Source organism: Ambystoma mexicanum, chromosome 9 (genome assembly GCF_040938575.1).
Source record: "Ambystoma mexicanum isolate Mex_15411 chromosome 9, UKY_AmexF1_1, whole genome shotgun sequence".
NCBI classification, from domain to species: Eukaryota; Metazoa; Chordata; class Amphibia; order Caudata; family Ambystomatidae; genus Ambystoma; species Ambystoma mexicanum.
Window position 1 is genome coordinate 1,236,711,551 of NC_090931.1, and position 19,897 is coordinate 1,236,731,447.

A 19,897-nucleotide genomic window follows, 5' to 3' on the forward strand; every position below is an offset into this window, starting at 1 on the left:
AGACCTGCATGTCTGCATATTGGTGAATGTGGATCCTAAGTGGAGCCAGGAGGGTTAAACCATGTAAAGGTTAAAGATCACAGGTGAGGGGATGGATCTTGCGGGTCTCCACAGGTGATGGGTAGAGTTGGTGATCTGGAAAAATCCATTTGGACAAATGAATGGTGATTAGAAAGGTAGGATTTGAACCCGCTGAGGATGATCTTGCTGATACGAATGCACACATGTAGAATGTCGGTGAATGTCTGATGGTCTGCTGTGTTAAACACTGCTGATAGGTCTAGGAGGAAAGGATGTCCATCACTGAGGATGTGAGGGGCATTGCCAATCATCTTCATGGTAACCGTTTCCATGCTGCACTAGGGTTTGAAAGCATAATGGTAGGACTAAAGAAGGTTACTGGCATTGATGTTCTGGAGGAGCTGCATGCCAACTACGTACTTAAGGATCTTGCCCAAGAAGGGAAGATGGGTGATGGGACACTAGTTCCTGAGATCATCCAAGTCCAGTGATAGTTTCTTGAGGAGTGGGAGAAATGTTCTGGTCATCAGATTCGAGGGGAATGTGTCTTGAGTAAAGGAGCTGTTGAGTACAGAGATTGGGAGAATGCCGTCCGAGCACAATGTGGCTTTTAAGGATGGTATGGTGGCAGTGAGGTCTTCCATTGTGGGTTTCTTGAAAGTTGTCCAGCTAGGGGTGCTTTTGCCAGATGGGAGTGTGGTGTGCTGACAGTTATAGCATTATTGTCTATGTGCTGGTGGATAATGCTGATTTCTTGATGAAGAAAGAATTGATGCCAGTGGATTTTTCTTTGATGGAGTTCTTAAGAGGTGGGTTGAGCAGGGGGTTAATGCAATGCTTGATGGATTTGAAGAGGGCTCTACTTTCATGGTTAGGCTTTGCCTAGTCTTTTCTTGTTTTCAGATATTTTGTTGTTGACGTTACATTCTTGGGTCTACCAAGGAGCTTAAGGGTGTCTTGTTTCACTGGGGCATGGAAGTTGATGTTGCTTGTGATGGTGGTGTTGTGTTTTTGGAGGAGCGAGTCACAGTCCTGGTTCACCTGAGGAAGATCATCCCATGTGAGGTGGAGTTGGTGAGGTCTTCCAGTAGAGCATCCACCGGGAGTTTCTGTTATGATCTGAAGGCTCTTTTGCTGGGTTTCTGAGGCGTGTGCTTGACTGGCTTGGTGTGTGTAAGATTAAAGGGGATTGGGAGGTGGTCCGACTAGTCGAGCAGGTTTGGAGAGTTGTGGAAGGTGGCAGGGTAGCAATGATGAGGTTAGGGATATGATATGAAATGGCATTTATAACGCGCCTATGCACAAGTGTTTCAAGGCGCGAAAGGGATATTACGGTTCCCCTAATTTGCAGCCCTCTATCACTTTACAATGTGGATCTTTAGCAGGATTAATAACTAAATGATGCATTGCTTTGATTGATGTGTTCTCTGCAATTGGAGTGGGACCCTAGCAGCTATGCAAAAATGTGCCCTGCTTTAGTGTCTTCACAGGCTCTCCACGGCACTGCATTAGCACCACTTCTAGAGTGCCACATAGGTGCTCCTGAGTAGAAATGGTGATGGTCCTCACAGTACTACACTACCACTCCTTCTGGAGTATACCAAGCAGATGATCCTGAGTATTTTTCATTCATGTGTAGTGTTCAGTTTGCTATTTTAGAGAGATGTTAAGTGACAGGGCCACCTACCAGTCCCCGCCACTTGTAATATTATGCAATATGGAAAATAGAAACACCCCTTAAAAATACAAATAACTATATTTCGCTGTCCCATAGTACCGGAGCACTATGTTTTTCGTTCACATCCAGTGTTGACCCCAGGTAACATGTTTACTTCTCTGATCACCAAACTGGTTAGTGCCTGCATGGCCCTCACTGTGAGGGTCCAATCACGTTCTGTTTTTCTCACTGCAGGGAAAGAGGGGTTTGCATACATGTAAAGATACAATTTTCGCCCTCAGTGCCTTTCTATTTCTATGACACCTTTTACTCCCTTGCTTAACATTATTCTTCCAACAGGACAGTATCATCAGTACAAGTGCATAATGTAAATATGCATATATTGCATAATGTCGTTTAATAGAAATAAACACTATATTACTCATGTACGACTTGTCTAATATGATTGTATATTTATCCTTGTGCTTCCTTGTGCATCAGCGAGGTCCCGGAAGACGGGGCATGGCCTGTACAGGGTGGCCAATTAGATACATGAGGGTGAGGGAGCAAGAGCAGCAGGTCAAACACATGACCAATTGTTGCAATCGAAAACGAAAGTAGCCTAGCACATACGATTGCTAATATGGCCACCAGGATATGATATGATATGATATGGTATTTGTAACGCGCCTATACACAAGTGTTTCAAGGCGCGACGAGGCAGGGAGGGGGGGAAACAAGGGGAAGACAGACAAACGATCCTACTAGGCCAGGTGTCATTCAGATCGCGCAAGTGCAGAGGTAAGGGGAAAAGGAGAAAGTGCAGGGGGAGGAGATGGGGGGGAAAGTGCAGTACAAGGTAAGTAGCGTAATAAAATAATAAATAATAATAAAAGGGCCAGCTGGTGGCAAGTGCGAGGTAAGTGCAGAGCAAGTGCTGGGAAGGGGGGTGTAGGGATGCAGTGACAGTCCCACAGTGCAGGGGGAGCCAGGGAGGCAGTGCAAGTGGAGAGTGGCTGGGCCCTGGACCGAGGTCACAGAGTGGCCCAGATGCAGGTTTAGTGCAAACTTCAGTGGGGAGTTTAGCAGGTTTAGCAGGGGAGAGGGAGAGAGAAGGCAGAAGCGAAGAGGAAGGTTTTGAGGTGCTTCCGGAACCGGAGATGGTTCTCCTCAAGTTTCAGGGAGGCAGGAAGGCTGTTCCAGAGGGAGGCCCCTGCTGCGGAGAGAGATCTACCCCCAGCTCGTTGCTTCGAGAAGCGGCTTACCATGAGGGAGTTGGAGACGGAGATTCAGCTGAGCGAATTAAGAACGTGTCGTCTTACTGTAGATGGAATTATTTATATACGTCTGTTTCATAACTTGCCACATGCAAAGCCTCTTCAGAGCACCGATAATTATAACACGAGCAACACAATGCAAGATCTGTGGTAGCCAATGATGATTCCACATAAGATGCTGGGAGGCGCCCTAGAAGGGCGCGGTGGCACTGGAGATTGGAATGGTCTCTGTTCCTGGTGAATCATTTGCAGCAAGTGGATGAATGTTTTTTGAAGTTGCTCCGGGCTGCTCTATGGCTGGGGCATTACTCACGCAATCCACCTGCTTAATGTGCTCCCAGTTCCTCTATTAAAATCATGCCTTTCAATTGATATTTTGTAATTTGGAAAAACGTGGCTGCTGGGTGAAATCCTGATTGCAGGCTTTTGCTGCATTATGATTGATATGATTATTACACTAACCATGCCAATCATATGATTATTGTAACAATAACCATGATTGAAATAGTGTTCATAATAATATGGCTTGTCATATCTAGTACATTGCTCCTTCCGATTGTGGGTGCTGTAATAATGCATTTTAATTGCCTCCGTGTTCCTTCATACGATGCACGATGCCACAAGGGCAGGTATGCAATGCACGGGTACTGAAAGACCAGCTTCACCCCGGTAATGGACCGATTTAGTCAGCTACGACTTTGCAATGTCTCCTGGTAAGCATTTACTACAAATCTGGGAAAATGTAATGACCAGGTGTGGTAACAAGGTATGTGATCAAGAATATTAGGCCCTCATCCAGGTAGCCCTTATTATTGGGTTCTCGTAATCAAGTGGGACATGGTACCCTAAATGGAAACAGTTCTGGCGACCCCCCCCCTTAAACACACATTTGTGAGAGCCCACTTATCTAGCTACATAGATTTCCGCATAATTCAATCATTCTTGTTATGTAAGCAGTTTCAGAATTTAGAGAGACCCAGTAAGGGAATATGCCACGGCTTTTTACCTTTAATTGTGAAACAAATAAAACCGGCGTATGGCTCACACCATGTCGCCCCTTTTCACTTATCATGAGCAGCTTCCCCGCCACACACCCTTGGGAGGGTGGGCTTCCCTTGTCAATTCCAAGCAGGCCTTCGTCAGAACAAAGGATCTTTGTGGGTTCATTGATCCTCGATCTTCTAACCCCAAACTTCAATCAAATAACCTTATTCAGTGTACAAAACAGTGATAGACTTCTCATGAAGCGGACGCTTCCTACACTGTGTGGCTGGTGTGAGCATCTGTGTGATGACCATTTTCTTCCTACCCACCTCCTTCTAGCTAGTGTGAACATCTGCGTAATGTCCCTATTCTCGTTGGGAGGCAGACTATTTCAATATGTCATAGATATAAATGCTGATTTAGATTCATGATTTTTAATAGTGTAGTACGATTGTGAAGGAAGAATAAAGCCATGTGGCAAATTGCACCAGAATCCTTAGAGACTTTAATGAGAATTAACCAGACACACCTGAAAAGGAAAAGAAACACAGCCTCCCTGATGATTGATAGAGTCAAGAAAACGTTTGAAGGAGAAGACTAACTGTTGCTTTAGCAAGTAAATCTGACTGGGAATTAGAGTGCGCACCTCATCTCCATTTCTTTTTACAGTGTTTCAAGAGTCCCGGGCTCAAGAGGCAGCAGCACCAGGGTCAACATGCCTTACTATGGAGAGCCACAAACATGGTTTTCCCCCTCCCCCTATCAACGGAAAGATGTGTGCTTTGGAGGAGAGTTGGTTCCTTGTGACCTGTATTGAAAAAAGGTGTGTGACCACATGTACCAGAATCCTTAGAGACTTTAATGAGAATTAACTAGACACACCTGAAAAGGAAAAGACACACAGCCTCCCTGATGATTGATAGAGTCAAGAAAACGTTTGGAGGAGAAGACTAACTGTTGCTTTAGCAGGTAAATCTGACTGGGAATTAGAGTGCGCACCTCATCTCCATTTCTTCTTACAGTGTTTCAAGAGTCCCGGGCTCAAGAGGCAGCAGCACCAGGGTCAACATGCCTTACTATGGAGAGCCATAAACATGGGTTTCTCCCTTCCCCTATCAAGGGAAAGATTTGTGCTTTGGAGGAGAGTTGGTTCCTAGTCACCTGCATTGAAAAAAGTGTGTGACTACATGTGCCAGAATCCTTAGAGACTTTAATGAGAATTAACCTGAAAACGCAAAGAAACACAGCCTCCCTGATGATTGATAGAGTCAAGAAAACATTTGGAGAAGACTAACTGTTGCTTTAGCAGGTAAATCTGACTGGGAATCAGAGTACGCGCCTCATCTCCATGTCTTCTTACATATGACAAATTGACTTTTGAATCATGATTGACTTCATGATTTTGAAGAACGCCAAGCCGTCCAATATGGTGAATGCACGGATAGGTCAGAGAGGATGATTTAGGACAATTCGTATTCATCTACCATGTCAAGGGCATCATCAATGCCCCCAGCGGGATGCTTTAGTGCTGTCACCTAGTAAATAACCAGATATAATACTTATTTGAGGAACTGGGTCAGTTTTGAGGCAAATAAGACTCTAATTTATTTTTGACTGAATGAAAGGGAAGGTGATAGTGAAGTACGTCTAGCCATCTAGAGGAAATAAATTTGCTTTGTTTAATGTCGGACGCCAGTTCTACCTTGAGGTTGTTTGATAAGTCCCCTTGATTAACTGACCAGTTGATGAGTTTGAGTCAATGTGGAGGTGGACAATGGCCTGCTGATTTTCAAAGCTTAGGGGCCTTGATAGTAAAGCATCTGCCACCATGCCTGTGAACTTGGTGTGGGGAGTGGAGTCAAAGAGACTATCAGTGGTGTTGAGGTCACTGTGCTGTGTGTTGTGAAAGAGCCTGCTCGCTACATATGGAGAGGCTGTTTGTTTCTTGCTTTTATTCGCGCTAATGTAGATGTTTCAGTGTGGCGGTATTGTTTACACTGCTTATTCAGCACCGCAATGCCTAAGAGTTTTGTGCGCTTTATGAATGCAAAAATAAATAAATATCTGTTTTCCTTAAGCAAACTGAACTTTCAAGACAGAAGTAGTAAGACTCTAGGTTATAGGGGCTAAGCTACACTGTGCATTACTTGCAGTGTTGTGAGAAGATACCTTTCTTTTCAGCTCATAATATCCTATTTAACTCTTCCATTGTAAAATATATTAAAATATATGAAGGGGCTATTATAGAGTTATCACATTGATGGCAAGTCTGCTGCAAATATGAATGTGTCGTTCACACCCAGTTAGACCATCACAGAAACGTCCTCTTCAATATTAAGAACAGAGTTGGACGACTTTACTTGAGGAGAATTGTTGCTTTCTTAATGCTGTATTAGTACAAAAAAAGCTGAAATTTAAAGAACTATACTTCAACCTAGAGCCCACTGGTGATCACTGAGGCCTTAGTGTGAGACCTAAAGAATCCAACGACTACTAGTCTAAACTGCCCCTAACATTCCACCAGCCATTCATATTGAGATATCCAATTCTCAGAATAATAAAATAGTCACCACAAAACAAGATTATTCTACAAACATCATGCTACCTGTGGCCATGTAACTGCACAGCTTCAGAAAATTCAGCAAAGTCCTGAGAACAAATGAGTTCCATGATAACCTGTATAAACTCCTGCTTTGGCTCGCAGTCCAAGCAATAATCTGCTTAAGACTTATGTGAGAAACCTGAGGATATCCTCACTCCTACTCCCCTGTATCCTCTTCTCAGGTGGCCAGGGAAGGCCATCCCATTTGAATCCTGACCTTGGGGGTGGAGAAGTGAGGAAGGAGCACCTGGGTGGAGGGTCCTTGGGGATTGGGAGTAGGGTACCACAGGTGAGACATGGTATCCCCCTTTTCCTTCTGAACCCCAACCTAACCCTCGCCCTGCCTTTATGGGCTACTGTAAAACGACTCCCCTCAATTTCCCCCATTCAACCTACTGCAGCACTGGGACCAGAAAGAGGTGACTAGGAGTAATGATCACCAATAGGTTATTTCACCATTCTAGTACTAAGACGAGGAAGATGCCTGTAGAGCACTACAAAGGTCATGCATGTCCCTCTAAATGTAGTCAGGCAATGCTAACTGAAAATTAACAACTGCAGCCTGTCAAGTGGTTGCAGGTGTATAAAAGGGAGGAAACAGCAACATAGGAACCAACAGAGAGGCCTGTGTGGGGGAGACCAGCAGGGAGTTCTTTTTGTGAGTAGGCAGCCGTGGTGGGGCCTGAAAGGAAGCCAGGACGCCGGCAGACGGCTCAGAAGACCTGTGGAGCCCAGGGCGAGTTGGGCTGACAGAAGTCCACAGGTGTGGAACCCTGCATGCTCGCGAAGCCACAGATGGAGCTGAGGCAAAGGAGAATGGCAAGGAGTCACCGCCTGTATCCGTGTAAGGGAAGTGAAGCTGTCGGCGAGTGCAGAGAAGCACTTGAATTGCAAGTGGGGCTCGCAGTTACCGGCACGACAGCCGAAGGAGCAGAAGTGAAGCAGCTGCCTGAAAGAAACTCGGAGGACCAGTGAGTGAAAGGAAATGTCACTCAAAACTGGGGTGATCCTAGGGCTGCATGGAAGTGAGAAATGCTGAACGAATCAAATTAAATGCAGATGAATATGCAGATTGAAATAAACCCAAAGCCACAGGTTGACTAAGAGTTAAGCAGCAAATTGAATAGTAACAAATATTGAATACCGAACTGAATTGACACGTTACAAGCAAAGCTATGATCTGATGAGAGATAATGCTAAAGTTCCCATTTGAAAGCAACATACAGAACAGGAGCAAGTGGGAAAGAGCATGACAGAAAGGTGGGGAAGAAATAAGACCACCACAAAGTGAACTTTGTGCATGAATACAGTTCGGCCACTCCAAGAACTGGCAGAGGATGTGTGAGACATTGTGGCAAGCCAAGAGGCTAACCTGGAGAAGCCAGGAAAGTGTGAACCTGCACATACAGCCAAGAGGCCGACAAGACTAAGCTAAGTGAGTGTGAATCTGTACACAGGGGCAAATACAGAAGAACCTGTGTGGGCTGAAGAGCCTAGGGTTCCTGGTTGTGCAACCTATGATGGGTGGACCGTGTGGTCTGACAACTGTGCCTAAACCAGGGAACCCTCAAGTGTGAAAGCCAAAGTCATTGTGAAAATAAGCCAAGAAGCACTTTAAGTGAACTGTATATGCAATACAGAAGGAGTGTAAAGTTGATCAGGAGCTGTGTTGAACATTGAAAGACTGAAGCCAAGTATAAGTTGATACATTGGATTCTTGGGGAAGGGAACCCTGGGGCTTGATGAACTGCAATGATGTCTTGGAGACAGAGCCCTCAAAACCCTTTTCTTTGGAACTGTGTTGTCTCGAACTTGCGAAGGGAACCCTGAGGACTTGTAGTACTGATTGAACTTGGAAAAGGTAATCTCAAGACTTTTGTTGAACTTTCTTGAACTTGAAGGGGAGCTGAAAAGGAAGATAGGAGCTGGAAGAAGCTCAGAACTTTGTTTTGATTACAACTTCTTTTATTGTTGACATGCCTAAACATTGTTTAGCTTTAGTTGTGAGGGAAAGGATAGGTTTTGGACACAGACAGACTTAAGTTGAACTTTCTGACTCAGACTTTCTTTAGTTTTGTTCAGGTAGGGAAATCCCACCTTAGCACAGGGCAAGGTAGGCCTTCAACCATCCTGACATTTGAATAAAAAAACATTTTATTTCGAACTTTGAATCTGTTGCCTGTGTCTTGCTCCACAATGCCTTCGCACTTCCCACGATAACACAGATATCTGTCTATGGGGATATTTTGCAATACAGGAGGTATCTCACATCCAATCAAATCTCAAAATTCAATATATGCTCTTACATCTGTGCCCTCCATCAAAAGAATTATGCAGTTCCTCCACCAGAGACAGCCTTAGCGCATCAGGAATGGTCTCCTAATAAACTGGGAAAGAGTTAAACTACTAACCTTAAGGAATAAAATCGAGTCTAACCCAGGTCGACAACATCTAGCAGCATCTAGAAGCTCCACTAAAAGTCCTTGGTTGCCGGTGTGTGGATTAGTATTATGTAAAAATCACATTGCTTTACAACCCAGTTCATGATGTTGAATAGTAATTGGTGGATGGCTCCAGCAAAAAGGTTCCCACAAAACAGCCACAATAACCTTATTGCACTTGAGGCAGCTGCAGTGTCGGTGCAATGTGACCTGGTGAGCAAGCCCAGTGGTGTTGCGCTCAATGCAACCATGTACAGCAGTGAATAAGATTGGACCATCACAAACTGTTCAAACCAGTACAAACACAACCTAGTGAGGAGCCTCTAGAGTGGTTACATCTGTTACCTTGCAAGAGGAAATTCAGACTGACTCTAAGGAAAGCGAAACCATTAGGTACTGATGCTCAAACTGAAATGATTCCAAGTAGGGTATGGATATTGTGTCCCCAGTGTCTTTGCCTCCTAACCTGTACCTGTGGTATCATAGATAGGACATCATTTGTTAAGATCTAGAACTATTTGTCAGTGATTCGATTGGTCTACAATATTTAGTTGGGGTTGGTACCAAATATTGTATTGCTTCTAGCATACCTTGTCGATGACCCCATTTACCATGGGCTCCTTGAGTGTGCAATGGAATTCTGCAGCTGGATATTTCACTGTGAAACTGAGTGTCAGGGAATTCAGAAGTGATGTAGATGGAAGAACTCTACTTTCAGCCCACATTCAGAGGTTATGAAATACTGGCAGTAACTGTACCTTGTAGGCTAACATTGTTAGTCTGACTTTTGGGAGGAAATATCAAAGCCATTCTGAATGATTAGGACAAAATGTATGCACTTTTAGCACATGGAATTTCCACGCACATGCCTGCACTGTGCCAGACTTCACCAATGCTAAAAAACTGGTTGTGGCTGTCTGAGACCTGGAATGTTGCTGACTAGGCCTTGTATTAGAAACTCTGCCTGTTCCTGGTACTATAGTCCTATACAATGATAGAGTAGCTTCAGTTGTTGCTGTTTGCACTTTATCTATGCTGTTTGGGCAGCGGTTGCTACTCTTATCTTCCATATCTGCTGACTGTTGGACTGGGTGCTCTTCCTCTGCAGTGGGCTATCCCCCTTGTATGGTAAAAAAACATGCCCCGCCTAATGTCGTGCACTGCCTCTTTCGTGCCCAGCCATATGCTGGCTGTTTCCTGGTGCCTATTTCTGATCCTCCCACATGTTCCCTGCTTCTGGCAAGCTTAAACCGCTCTCTCTTTCCTAGGATTCCATCATCCATTCCTCCAGACTCCTCCCATTGCATGGTACATTAGGGATGCAGGCTGGGGTACAGCAGCTCTGAATGTGCAAGTGGCGCTCCTTTGCCCCTGCTCATTCAGGGCTGCTAGGGCATACTCGCAGGGACATCCTGGCTCCTCTGCACATGTGCAGGAACCAGAAAGCAGATCTGTGCGCAGCTTCCTGTTCATATGATGTGGAGCCGGAAAGCCGTCACTGGACCTGCAGGAGCAGATTCCGGATCAGGGCTGCAGGTAAGAACATAATGTGCATGTGTGGCTGCATGAGTGATGAATGAGTTTATGTTTGGGTAAACGCATGAATGAAGGATTATATGTTGTGTGGAGAAGTGTGTGATTGAAAGAGAGAATATGTATGGGCGTGTGAGTGAATGTGTGAAAAATATGCACCTCCTCCCCTGGGCCACCAAATCAGAGGTCCGTTCAACAGGCTGTTGAGAGGGCCTTTGATTTCTGGATAAATCAGATCAGAGACAGTGCTGTTGATAGGGGCTTTGATTTAATGCATCACTGAAATGTCCTGCTCACCAGCACAGTGAGTGGCGTGCACCGTGTTGGTAAGCGGGCCTTTGATTTGGGGATGAATCAGAGACCTGCTCACACTGCTAGTGAACAGAAATCTGATTTGAGGGCACACCATACACTGCACTCCCAAATCAGGGCAGGCCTTTGATTTGTGGATGCGTGGAAGGATATGCATTTTTTTACTGGGCTTCAATGTTAAAGCAAGCATGACGTTTGGTTAAACAATGATGCGCACTAAATAAAATGCCATTCCAGAGGCATAAGGTGTAACCAGACTGGCTTCAGCAATGCAGTCCAGTCTAGCCACGTAAGAAAACATATCATGTTTGCAGGTTAAGTGCTGTTATTTGGCTAGTCTGGGCTCCATTCTTGCAGCTATTTAGGTTATGTTTTCTGCCTCTGGCATGGCATTGTCTACTGTGCATTATGATGAATCTGAGGATGTTGCTCCTTCTTTCCCCTAGGGGGAGACATTTCCCATGGGGCCAGGGCAGTGCATCCACAGTACAAAAGTCCCCTGGGGTTGGTGCACTGAGGGAGGATCACATGGGGAGGAACCCCCTTAGGGGATTAGGGACAACTATTTTCTGAGAACGCGGTATGTCTCTGCAGTAGCATCCCTTAAACACTTCTCCAATGTTCAATCCTCCCCTCCCTTCTTTTGACCAGACCAATGTTTGTTATAGTCAGTCTGCTAAAAATCTGACTTTGTCACGTGTACTGAGAAGAAGAAGAGGGACAGGAGTCCAAGGATCACTATGGAGAAACAGAACGAGCATTCTAGCTTCTCATGGACTAAGACGAAGAAGATGGTCAGAGGTCCAAGGATCATTCCCGAAAAGCAAGAGGAGCATTCTCGTTTCCCAATGAGCGTGATTGGCCCAAAGCAACTCCTTTTCCCAATGCGGTAAATACCAAACAGATGACATGCCAGAGAGAGTCGATACGTTGAGGAGGAACCTGACGGGCAAAGCTGCGGCCAGCAGGACAAGAGCTAGCTGGAGGGAAGCCAAGAACTGAGGGGGAAGGGAAAGCGAGCAAAGTCACATAAACCAGAACTGCTCCTGTCTTTGCTCTCAGGAACCTCCAGGCCTAACAAGCTCGTGGCAAGTGCCCAGCAGGGAAGAAGCACCATCAAGAAGATGCAGACATCCAGGATACCGCTGCAGGCTGCAACAAAGCCCCGAACATGACGGGAGTCACCAGAGAAGCTGTCACCACTCAGGAAATGCTGGTACTTTCCAGTTGGAAGATAACAGGTATGCGGTTTACCCGAGCTGTACAGGAGATCTGGAGGAACGAAGGGGTGAAGGCGGAGGCCACAGAAAAGGGGTCTGGGACCCTGGAAACTGAGTGCAAGTCTGGAACCTGCACTTATTTGAAGTCCAAAGACAAAAACCAATCCAAGTCTTGGACCCGAACCCCAAGCGAGAAAGCACATGTTGGAACAGTTAATTGGGCAAGAAAGTAAACCAAGTAACTGAACACTATGGCCCTGATTCACAGAACGTTTTCCAACTGAGTTTTGCCTTTATAAAACGCTTGTGTGAATTTGGCCCTATAAGTCTGGGAATCGCACCCAAAGAGGGACGGTCCAAGAGAGGATGAAGGCTTGGAGGGAGAGTATACCAAGCCAAGTTAAATGTTGCAAGTCTGGGACCCACACGTCAAATAAGAAGTTTCATGAAAAGATAACTGCTTTGCAGGAGAGTATATCAAGCAGTTGTATTGTAAGTCTGGGACCCACACCCAATACTAAGAGAAGCAAACACAGTATAACAAACCCTTTACTTGGCAATGGGAATGTGCCAAGTTGATAGAGTTAATAGGAGATGCATAAGGAGGAGATTCTTGTGAACTGCCTATTGACACGTGTGGAAGCAAGTACAGGCATGAGGTCTTTAAACACTACACAAAAGATCCTAGAGGAAAGTGCCAGGACCCTAACGTTAGAATTCTACAATTTTGAACATTTCTTTATCTCTGCCACTTTTTGCCCAAGAGACTTGTAACTTTCTGTTACTTGCAATCAGAAGGAACATTTTTACTTTAGGAAGAGGTCATCCTTGCACAGTTTGTTTATGTTATTAGAGTTAAGGACAGAAGTAGGCTTTTTGAGACACAACAGGGATGGACTTAATCATTTAGACATTCTGACAGTTTCATTAGTTTTCTTAGAGGCAGGGAAACCCCACTTAGTTTTAGGGACAGAGAGGAGAGGCATTTTTCCAATCCTTTTTCAGATAATAAACGTTTATGGCCACAAAAATGCCACCACTGTGTTTGAGTCTTACTTCTGACCCCTCACAGCATTTATGATAAAGCAAGCATGGTAGATGCTATTATGTGGCTGTACTGACATTTTGTTCCTTCCAGTATAGACATTTCTTACAGTGGCATGACATTTTTTATTGGGCATCTACGATAAAGTAAGCATTATAGGTGTTATTACAAGGCAAGAGTGGCCTTTATTTCAGCCAGTCTAAGGATGTTTTACTGCGGCATGGCATTTTTTATTGGGACGGTATGAGAAGGATGTCTGATTTCCTTGTACCTTATTCTGTTCTATCCTACTGGATGGACTAACTTCACGATAAAGTATCTTAGAGCTCTCTAATAGGGAGGAAGAAGAAATGTGTACTTTACCAAGAGGAGGGGTGTGGAAGAGAAGCGCTAGACCAGGTTCTCTGAGACAGGTTGTCCCTAATTCCATAAGGGGCTTCCCCTCCCATGTGATCCACCCGCTCTGCACCACCCCCGCGGGGTCTATTGTATTGTGGATGCACCACTGTGGCCCCATGGGAAAGGTCTCTGGCTAGGTTAATACCTTACCTCCAATATATCACTGTGCATCATACTTGTCCAACCCTGTGCCTGTATGCTCTGGGTATGTATCCATGCGATAATCCATCACCTGCACTTTTTCACTGTGTATCATAGAATTCTAATCCAGATTCTCCATATTCTACCTCTGTATTGATGCTTTAATACCATAACAACACTTTCTAAATATGCATCATAATTTTCTAAGCCTGCTTTAGCTCTGTATTTATGCTTTAATACCTTACCTGCACTTTCTCACAGTGCATCATGGTATTTTAAACATTGTTGTATGTTCTAGCTATGCATTCATGCATTAAACCTTATCTACAACATATCACTGTGCATCATAGTGTTCTACTCCTGTCCCTGTATGTTATAGATCTGTTGCATGCGTTATTACCTTACCAGAATGTTCTCACTATGCATTATAGTACTGTGATCCAGATGCGGTATGTTAGAGCTCTGTACCCCTACTTTAATACCTTACTTGCATTTTCTCACTGTGCATTATGATACTGTGTTCAATATTGAGTATGTTCTAGCTCTGTACCCCTACTTTAATACCTTACCAGCACTTTCTCACTATGCATTATAGTACTGTGATCCAGATGCGGTATGTTAGAGCTCTGTACCCCTACTTTAATACCTTACTTGCATTTTCTCACTGTGCATTATGATACTGTGTTCAAGATTGTGTATGTTCTAGCTCTGTACCCCTACTTTAATACCTTACCAGCACTTTCTCACTATGCATTATAGTACTGTGATCCAGGTTCTGTATGTTCTAGCTCTGTACCCCTGCTTTAGTACCTTACTAGCACTTTCTCACTGTGCATTATAGTACTGTGATCCAGATTCTGTATGCTCTAGCTCTGTGGCCCTTTCTTAATACCTTACCAGGACTTTCTAACTGTGCATTAAAGTACTGTGATCCAGGTGCTGCATATTCTAGTTCTGTAGTCATGCTTTCATACCTCAAAATATATATTGATGAGAAAGAGACTCTAATGCGCCAACCTGATTTTTAAGTTGTTTGTCAATTAAAGAACTGATACATTGAAACTTTTTGTTCAGATCAAAAAAGACAATCCAATTTTATTTTTTTTACAAAAGTAGAGAGAACAGTTGGGTGTTAGATCACACCTTGTGTTTATCGCTTCAGTCAAATAGACAATGAATATGCATTTTCACAATGTAGCTAGCAAAACAAATGATATTTCCAAGAAGCTTGTAAAGCAAATGATCTCAAATGGAACTCTCAACACATGTTTCCCCATTGATTGTGACAATGGTTCATCAGGAGAGACAGTGGGTATTCCTAATTCTTAATTACAAAAAATAAATCTTGTATCCGATATTTATGGTTAAAGTGGTGCTGGAAATCCAATTGGTTCAAAGGGTAACTAACCAAGTTTTGTCCAATGTCAGTCCATGTTAAGACTATGGATTATAGATGCACGCCGTGATAAGCACTGAGATGCTGCTGTCCATGCTGCTTTCATACCTTACCTGCACTTTCTCACTGTGCATTATAGTACTGGGATCCAGGTTCTGCATATCCTAGTTATGTAGCGATGCTTTTATACCCTACAAGCACTTTCTCACTGTACATTATAGTACTGTGATCCAGATTCTGTATATTCTATTTCTGTAGCCATGTGTTCATACCTTACCAGCACTTTCTCACTGTGCAGTATAGTACTCTTATCTAGATTCTGTATATTTTAGTTCTGTACCCATACTTTAATACCTTACCAGCACTTTCTCACTGTGCATGATAGTACTGTGATTCAGATTCTGCATATTCTAGTTCTGTAGCCAGGCTTTCACACCTTATCTACAATTTCGCACTGTGAATTATAGTACTGTGATCCAGATTCTGCATATTCTGGTTCTGTACCCCTACTTTAATACCTCAACAGCACTTTCTCACCGTGCATTATAGTACTGTAATTCAGATTCTGCATATTCTAATTCTGTATCCATGCTTTCATACCTTACCTACACTTTCTCACTGTGCATTATAGTACTGTGATTCAGATTCTGCATATTCTAGTTCTGCAGCCATGCTTTCATACCTTACCTACACTTTCTCACTGTGCATTATAATACTTTGATCCATACCTTACCAGTGTGGGATATTTTTACCCACTCACGACATCACTTTACTGCACTGGTTGGCCGCGTTGACTCCTGTGGGTCTTTGTAACAACCAGAAAATGGATGCACCACCCTGCCACACACACATTTCAGGAGGGGTGGAATAGTGGACTCACTGCAGGAATGTGCCAGTGGAGTGAAGTGAAAGAGGCAGCATTATTTTGCTGAAAACCCAAAATGCTTCTTTAAAATGACACTTTCTCAACCTTAAAAGTGCTGCATGGCGCTAAATTCATCAATTTCTCATATACCACTGTGATTAAAAAGACCCTGCAATGACCAGGATCATTCATTGTGTCTCACAGGAACAGGGGCTCATTTGAATGACAGCTCCTGTCAAATGTATCCTTGAAAAATCAACCAGGGGCTTCATTTTCATTTTTCACGGGAAACACATCTATTTTCTTTGCAACAGTATCAAGAATCAGCTGTCCAGAGAAAGACTCTAAATGGATGCCTGTAACTGTATCCATGCTGCAAAACAATTCCAGCACTCAAGACAAGAACTATAGCAGCACAAAGTGTATATTTGCTGGAGATGAAAACTGAATTTAAAGAAATAGTAAAATGTGTTTTTTCCTGACTGAAGGGGGAAAATCACTTATTTAAAAGTACATTATTGTGTAAAGGCTTGATTACTTAGAAATGTAAAGAATGTGTTACTGTTAAAAATACACCTATAAACTGTTTTAATTCTATAGGTTTAAAGTCAAGATTTAAAAGGAGGAAATCAAAGCTAAAACCCAGGCTGAGTTGGCAAACTATATTTTAAAAAAAACTTGTTCTGCCAGTTGCTAGCCATGAGAAAGGGTGAAACCTCATACACTTCTGGAAAAGGAAAGTCTAATTGCTAGCTTGGAGGCTTTTAATAAAGGGACATCCCAAGTCACATCAGACATTCGTCTTTGCTCCAGGCTGGAACAATAGCAGGCTGAGACTCTCGCCTGTCAAGTGTGAGGGGCAGTAAACTTCAATCAAAAGACAGGCCCCTCATCCTGCTTCAAAGTAATTGGCATTTGCCTAGAGTTGGGGAAAAGAAAAAAAAAATGATTAAGTGATAATAGACTTCCTTTTTTGTTTTAAAAAGCCTATTTTGTAACTGAACTTCAAGACATTTAACTTTGCAGCAAGAATGAGGAAAAATCTGAAAAGTGTGTAGTTTTAAATCTAATTTTATACTCTTTATTTGAAAACTTGGTAGAACTCATTACTGCATAAAGAGCAGAAGTTGTAAAGAATGACAGATTATGGGCAAAGTGTTGATATTGCGTACATAACATTTTGTACACACATCCCAGGGATAAATGCGCATCTGTGTACAAAGTTGGGAATTTTAGGCCAAATCTTTCATGGTTAAAATTGCCAAAATGGAGCAGAAAGGCAAAACCAACTCCCACAGACTTGGGGTTTGGATTGAAATTTGACGCACAAAATATGTAACCTGTGTATCTGATTTTCTCAGAGATTATAACTGTATAAATATGTATTTGTGATTTGATATTGGTTCCAGTAACTAGCAGAGGTATCTAGTCATTGTAAAAATCATCCCATAAACATGACATCCTTTTCTGTGATCCAGTCAGCTGTGGACAAGGCAGAAACTATGCTCTTGCCCAATCCTAGCATTCTGGGTGTGGTTCCAGTAGCTAGGGGAGGTTTCTAGTCATTGTAAAAATCATCCCATAAACATGACATCCTTTTCTGTGATCCAATCAGCAGTGGACAAGGTGGAAACTATGCTCTTGCCCAATCCTAGCATTCTGGGTGTGGGTAATAATCCTGCCCCTGCCATATATTTTAGTGATGTCATTTGGCAGGATAAATAAGGGAACCTGACAGCACACAGACACACTGATTCCTGACTTTCTTCCTGATTTCTTGTGTGGCGTCCTGTTCCTGATTTCTTCATCCTGCTTGATCCTGATTCCAGATTTCATTGCAAAGCCAAGGCTTATGCATTGCTGAACCCCTTTTGCAGCTAGGCCTCAAATTCTACAAATCCCAAAAACCCAAGGGAAGCATCCTGATCCAACCTGGCTTGCTGTAACGCTCACCTGATATCCACGGGGATGCCACTCAGCCGGTCCGCACTTCTGACCACTTCGAACCCTTCCCTGGCCTTGCTCAACCAAACACTGGGCCTGAAACACAGTATTATCAGAGGTCAATTCCCTATTAGTCTTGCTTGTCTGGCCCCCCTTTTCTTCCCTGGGTCCCAACCTTCCCCCGGACCTCTCCTCACCTTGTTTTTTGATGTGGGGCGCTCTCCATCCTGTCTTCTATGCAGGGGTGCATTGGGTGATGCGGGCTGGAGGGTGCCTAGTTGATTCACTGGCACGGGCCCGGTGGACGGGGCTTGCTGCGGCTTCAGCCCGAACGGTAATTGGAATGAGTCTTACAAAAGTTCTGATGGCTCTAGTCCCTTTAATACTGTGTCTTTCTTTCCTTAGGTGATGAAGGTCTTGAGGATGGTGATGCGCTGCTGAATTGAGTAGGAATGCGGAGCGTGATGCTTATTGGCTTCCTCAGCACTAACCAATGTTCGTCTTTTCCGTGTCCTTTTAGGTGCCGCAGTAACCCAGCATGGAAGCGAGCTGAGGAGATGAGCTGCGGTGAGAAAGCGTGATGTGCGGCGCCTCTTAAATGTTTTGGCTAACCTGATGTGTCTTTTCGCCTTTTTCAGATCGGCGTGATGCTCCGGAGCAGAAGTTGTCCGATCGACGGGAGTTCAGGTAAGGATTAAACTCTATTTGCAAATTCGAGAGAGCTAAATATTGCAGAATGCTTACTAATGTCTTTTCTTCTATTCTTCTCCCCTTTGGTAGGGTGCGGCGTGCCGAGATGGAGATGACTCTGCCATAGGAATCCGCAAGACTGGGAAGAGCTGGACAGGTTTGGATGCTCTTCGAGGTGAGTATTGGCAACAAAGTTCTTATTCTTGCAGGTGCGCTGGCGCTGAAGAAAGAAGTGGGCCTCTTCAGGAGATCAGAGCACGGTGAGTGTCACGCTGCAGGTGCAGAGAAATGCAAAGCATGTTTCTCAGCTTGGGTGTGGTTTAAATAGTCTGTAGGTATCCCAGGTATCTGTGGGCTGACCCACACCCGAAAGACTAAACCACTCATCCAGTACAAGGAACTGAATTACATGGGGGCATCCATTGCCCCATAATACATTGCAAGTCCAATACTAAGTGGATCTCAGGACTGTGTGTGACCTTGGTGCCAAGGTGCCAAGTCTGAGTCCAAGTAGGTGTCTGGGGAGATGGAGAGGCCCCTAGGGGCCAACTAGGTGGCTGTGACCTGGCTCCAGCCTGATATGCCAGGGGGCTGGGGACAGGATTTGTGACACTTGCTACTACTAGAAGCATGCCTGCAAATTCGACCATCCCACTGATCTCCAGTCTCCAGTAACCAGAAGAGCCAGTCCAGGGCAGTCCGGTGACCATAACGACCTAGATGATCCTGTCCTGCCCGAGTTGCACAGCTGTCCATGGTTAGACCCAATCCGTGTGATGACCAGAACCCTTGACGGTCCAAAATCCTAAATTAAAGTGGACTGTAAGTATTAATAGGAATCATAGAAAACCATAGCATACCTTGCCTTGTCTCATCCCAATCTCTAAACCATCCTATCCTAACCTTAATAACTTGTAACATTGTCAGAATCCTTATTGCAATCCTATCTTTGATTTATTTTGCTAAGCGCCATTTCTTTAGTCATCTTTATCTTGTGTAAATCCTAAACTATCAATCCTACTTCGAGTGATCCGACTGGTTCTGCCGGAGAGGACACTGGGGAACTGGTGTTGAAGTCATGAATCAACTCTAGAGCTTACTGTGTCCCTCCTTGGTATTCTGGTTGGAATGCTCTAGCATAGAGTAAAACTATAGTAAATATTTCTTGTCCAAACTGAGTTTTTCTGTTTTCACTACCCGATTTTTCTAAAAACGCCTCTCACTCAACATTGCATATCTTCATCAGTTTAATAGCTAGAGACTTCATTTCAACTCTGGATTATATTTAAGACCTATAGCTACATCCACACTCAAAATCATTGTATTTCACCCATTTTCTTAAAAACCGTTTGGTTAATTTTAGGCGGGAA